General features: G+C 56.5%; 1 protein-coding gene across 1 annotated transcript in view; it reads left to right on the top strand.

Moving 5' to 3' along the window:
* Positions 1–5,000, top strand: part of LOC118772358 (large proline-rich protein BAG6-like) — a 20,611-nt gene that overhangs the window by 7,329 nt on the left and 8,282 nt on the right. The gene's annotated exons all lie outside the window — the stretch shown is intronic.

Here is a 5,000-nt window from a genome sequence, read left to right on the forward strand (position 1 = left end):
CCACAGATCAATCTGTTTCTGACAGTAGATCATTCTGACTCTGACAGTCGGTAGGGTTGACTGACCGCAGATCAGTCTGTTTCTGACAGTAGATCATTCTGACTCTGACAGTAGGTGGGTTTGACTGACCACAGATCAGTCTGTTTCTGACAGTAGATCATTCTGACTCTGACAGTAGGTAGGGTTGACTGACCGCAGATCAGTCTGTTTCTGACAGTAGATCATTCTGACTCTGACAGTAGGTAGGGTTGACTGACCGCAGATCAGTCTGTTTCTGACAATAGATCATTCTGACTCTGACAGTAGGTGGGTTTGACTGACTGCAGATCAGTCTGTTTCTGACAGTAGATCATTCTGACTCTGACAGTAGGTAGGATTGACTGACTGCAGATCAGTCCTCTTCCTCCCAGACTGGTAAAGCCCTGTAATCAGATTAGCGGAGAGGAAGGAGCGTTCCCAGGGGGCAGGCTGTTCTCGGGACCCCTGTGGTGGGGGGGTACGGCAGTTTCGGGAGGGTGTGTATCAGCAGGGCGGTGAGGACACCTACGCCGCCGTGGGGGGCTCAGGTAGCCCTGTCACACCCGGGTAAGGGCGCCTCCTGCTCCTCTCTCTAACCCAAAACGGAGCGCGTCAGTCTGGGAGAAACGTACCGAGGGATTTATCAGCGTTGTTATCGTTTAGAATGAGTCCAGTTAAGGCCCTGACTCTGTTAACCTTCACCCCACCGTTAAGGCGAGAGGTTTGTTCATGTTATTTACTGGTTAAGTGGCTGCTGTCCCCTGAGGCGACTGCCTACAGCTGCATGTTTACTGAAGGAATCGAGGCTAAGTGAAGGGTGAGAGTTCAGCGGTCTAAGCAGGACTTGAACCTGCAACTTCCAGAGGACAAGCCAACCTCTGAACCAATGGAAACGCTGCAGCATAGACGTAGGTGTGAAAGCTAAGCTACCTGGCACTCTGTAAGATGAGGCTTACTTTGTTGTGAGGATATACTGTAGGTAACTATGCTGAAATTTAGGCTGCCATCAAAAGGACAAATGAACTGAATGAAGTGATTGCAAACTGTGAAAGTGGAGTTTTATCTGGAAAGTTAAATTGGAAAGTAAGCTGGAGGGTTTTTCTTTTGTGTAGTGAGAGTCTTCACAGGTCGGTTTTGAAAGTGTTTTGTGTGTCCAGCCAAGTAGGCAGTAGTGTAGAACAGTGGTGAGGAGGAGGGCTCACAACCAAAAGGTTGCTGGTTTGATTCCCTGCTGGGTCACTGCTGGGGCACTTGGGTACCTAACCCAGAAGTGCCTCAGTAAATATCCAGCTGTATGAATGGGTAACATGTAAAAATTGTAAGCTATGTAATTCGCTCTGGAGAAGAGCGTCTGCTAAATGACAGTAGCATAATGTAAAAACCATTCTCTGGGTTTTTTATTCTCGTAGAATAACTTCAGGTGCCTTTTAAAAGGTGTTGCCTCAGTCCCACCCTCCACACCTCCCTTATGCCCTTTCTGCTGTTCCACCACCCTCAGGAAGTCCCCTGCTGTTCTCTCTCTGCCTGCTGCTCTCTACCTGCCTGCTGCTGCTCTCTCCCTGCCTGCTGCTGCTCTCTCCCTGCCTCCTGCTGCTCTCTCCCTGCCTGCTGCTGCTCTCTCCCTGCCTGCTGCTGCTCTTTCCCTGCCTGCTGCTGCTCTCTCCCTGCTCCTGCTGCTCTCTCCCTGCCTGCTGCTGCTCTCTCCCTGCCTCCTGCTGCTCTCTTCCTGCCCCTGCTGCTCTCTCCCTGCCTGCTGCTGCTCTCTCCCTGCCCCTGCTGCTCTCTCCCTGCCTGCTGCTGCTCTCTCCCTGCCTGCTGCTCTCTCCCTGCCCGCTGCTGCTCTCTCCCTGCCCGCTGCTGCTCTCTCCCTGCCTGCTGCTGCTCTCTCCCTGCTCCTGCTGCTCTCTCCCTGCTCCTGCCTGCTGCTCTCTCCCTGCTCCTGCTGCTCTCTCCCTGCCTGCTGCTGCTCTCTCCCTGCCTGCTGCTGCTCTCTCCCTGCTCCTGCTGCTCTCTCCCTGCCCGCTGCTGCTCTCTTCCTGCCTCCTGCTGCTCTCTCCCTGCCTGCTGCTGCTCTCTCCCTGCCTGCTGCTGCTCTCTCCCTGCCTGCTGCTGCTCTCTCCCTGCTCCTGCTGCTCTCTCCCTGCCTGCTGCTGCTCTCTCCCTGCCTCCTGCTGCTCTCTTCCTGCCCCTGCTGCTCTCTCCCTGCCTGCTGCTGCTCTCTCCCTGCCCCTGCTGCTCTCTCCCTGCCTGCTGCTGCTCTCTCCCTGCCTGCTGCTGCTCTCTCCCTGCCTGCTGCTCTCTCCCTGCCCGCTGCTGCTCTCTCCCTGCCCGCTGCTGCTCTCTCCCTGCTCCTGCTGCTCTCTCCCTGCTCCTGCTGCTCTCTCCCTGCTCCTGCCTGCTGCTCTCTCCCTGCTCCTGCTGCTCTCTCCCTGCCTGCTGCTGCTCTCTCCCTGACTGCTGCTGCTCTATCCCTGCCTGCTGCTGCTCTCTCCCTGCCACTGCCTGCTGCTCTCTCCCTGCCTGCTGCTGCTCTCTCTCTGCCTGCTGCTGCTCTCTCCCTGCCACTGCCTGCTGCTCTCTCCCTGCCTGCTGCTCTCTCTCTGCCTGCTGCTGCTCTCTCCCTGCCTCCTGCTGCTCTCTCCCTGACTGCTGCTGCTCTCTCCCTGCCCCTGCTGCTCTCTCCCTGCCTGCTGCTGCTCTCTCCCTGCCCCTGCTGATCTCTCTCTGCCCCTGCTGCTCTCTCCCTGCCCGCTGCTGCTCTCTCCCTGCCCGCTGCTGCTCTCTCCCTGCCCGCTGCTGCTCTCTCCCTGCCTGCTGCTGCTCTCTCCCTGCCTGCTGCTGCTCTCTCTCTGCCTGCTACTGCTCTCTCTCTGCCTGCTACTGCTCTCTCTCTGCCTGCTGCTGCTCTCTCCCTGCCCGCTGCTCTCTCCCTGCCCGCTGCTCTCTCCCTGCCCGCTGCTCTCTCCCTGCCCGCTGCTCTCCTGCCTGCTGCTGCTCTCTCCCTGCCTGCTGCTGCTCTCTCCCTGCCTGCTGCTGCTCTCTCCCTGCCCACTGCTCTCTCCCTGCCCGCTGCTCTCTCCCTGCCTGCTGCTGCTCTCTCCCTGCCTGCTGCTGCTCTCTCCCTGCCTGCTGCTGCTCTCTCTCTGCCCGCTGCTCTCTCCCTGCCTGCTGCTGCTCTCTCCCTGCCTGCTGCTGCTCTCTCCCTGCCTGCTGCTGCTCTCTCCCTGCCTGCTGCTGCTCTCTCCCTGCCCGCTGCTCTCTCCCTGCCCACTGGGCTGGGTCACTGCCTGCATGATTAACCTCCTTGGAAACCAGGTTGCTGCTGGGAGTGGTGTTTTTAGGCCAGTAGGGGGCAGTTGTCCATCTGGAAAAGACAAAGATGAGTTCCCATTTGCAGTGATAGGGACACTGTGCTGTGGGAGGTGGGTGAGGTATTAAACCGAGGTGAAGGCCATTTCTGTGTAGTGGAAACCATTTATATATGTGGGGCTCTGTGTTGGGCAGTGTGCTTGGGTGTCTGTGTTGGGCAGTGCGTTTGGGTCTGTGTTGTTGCAGTGCGTTTGGGTCTGTGTTGTTACAGTGCGTTTGGGTCTGTGCTGTTACAGTGCGTTTGGGTCTGTGCTGTTACAGTGCGTTTGGGTCTGTGCTGTTACAGTGCGTTTGGGTCTGTGCTGTTACAGTGCATTTGGGTCTGTGTGTTGGGCAGTGCGTTTGGGTCTGTGTTGTTACAGTGCGTTTGGGTCTGTGCTGTTACAGTGCGTTTGGGTCTGTGCTGTTACAGTGCGTTTGGGTCAGTGTGTTGTTACAGTGCGTTTGGGTCTGTGCTGTTACAGTGCGTTTGGGTCTGTGTGTTGGGCAGTGCGTTTGGGTCAGTGTGTAGGGCAGTGCGTTTGGGTCTGTGCTGTTACAGTGCGTTTGGGTCTGTGCTGTTACAGTGCATTTGGGTCAGTGTGTAGGGCAGTGCGTTTGGGTCTGTGCTGTTACAGTGCGTTTGGGTCAGTGTGTGGGGCAGTGCGTTTGGGTCTGTGTTGTTACAGTGCGTTTGGGTCTGTGCTGTTACAGTGCGTTTGGGTCAGTGTGTGGGGCAGTGCGTTTGGGTCAGTGTGTGGGGCAGTGCGTTTGGGTCAATGTGTTGTTACAGTGCGTTTGGGTCAGTGTGTAGGGCAGTGCGTTTGGGTCTGTGTGTTGTTACAGTGCGTTTGGGTCTGTGCTGTTACAGTGCGTTTGGGTCAGTGTGTGGGGCAGTGCGTTTGGGTCAGTGTGTGGGGCAGTGCGTTTGGGTCAGTGTGTTGTTACAGTGCGTTTGGGTCAGTGTGTAGGGCAGTGCGTTTGGGTCAGTGTGTTGTTACAGTGCATTTGGGTCTGTGTGTTGGGCAGTGCGTTTGGGTCTGTGTGTTGGGCAGTGTGTTTGGGTCAGTGTGTGGGGCAGTGCGTTTGGGTCAGTGTGTTGGGCAGTGCGTTTGGGTCAGTGTGTTGTTACAGTGCGTTTGGGTCTGTGTGTTGTTACAGTGCGTTTGGGTCAGTGTGTTGGGCAGTGCGTTTGGGTCTGTGTGTTGTTACAGTGCGTTTGGGTCTGTGTGTTGTTACAGTGCGTTTGGGTCTGTGTGTTGGGCAGTGCGTTTGGGTCAGTGTGTTGTTGCAGTGCGTTTGGGTCTGTGCTGTTACAGTGCGTTTGGGTCAGTGTGTTGTTACAGTGCGTTTGGGTCTGTGTGTTGGGCAGTGCGTTTGGGTCAGTGTGTTGTTACAGTGCGTTTGGGTCAGTGTGTTGGGCAGTGCGTTTGGGTCAGTGTGTAGGGCAGTGCGTTTGGGTCAGTGTGTGGGGCAGTGCGTTTGGGTCTGTGTGTTGGGCAGTGCGTTTGGGTCAGTGTGTTGTTACAGTGCGTTTGGGTCAGTGTGTTGTTGCAGTGCGTTTGGGTCAGTGTGTGGGGCAGTGCCTTTGGGTCAGTGTGTAGGGCAGTGCGTTTGGGTCAGTGTGTGGGGCA

The sequence above is a fragment of the Megalops cyprinoides genome, chromosome 2, assembly GCF_013368585.1.
Source record: "Megalops cyprinoides isolate fMegCyp1 chromosome 2, fMegCyp1.pri, whole genome shotgun sequence".
Classification (NCBI taxonomy): domain Eukaryota; kingdom Metazoa; phylum Chordata; class Actinopteri; order Elopiformes; family Megalopidae; genus Megalops; species Megalops cyprinoides.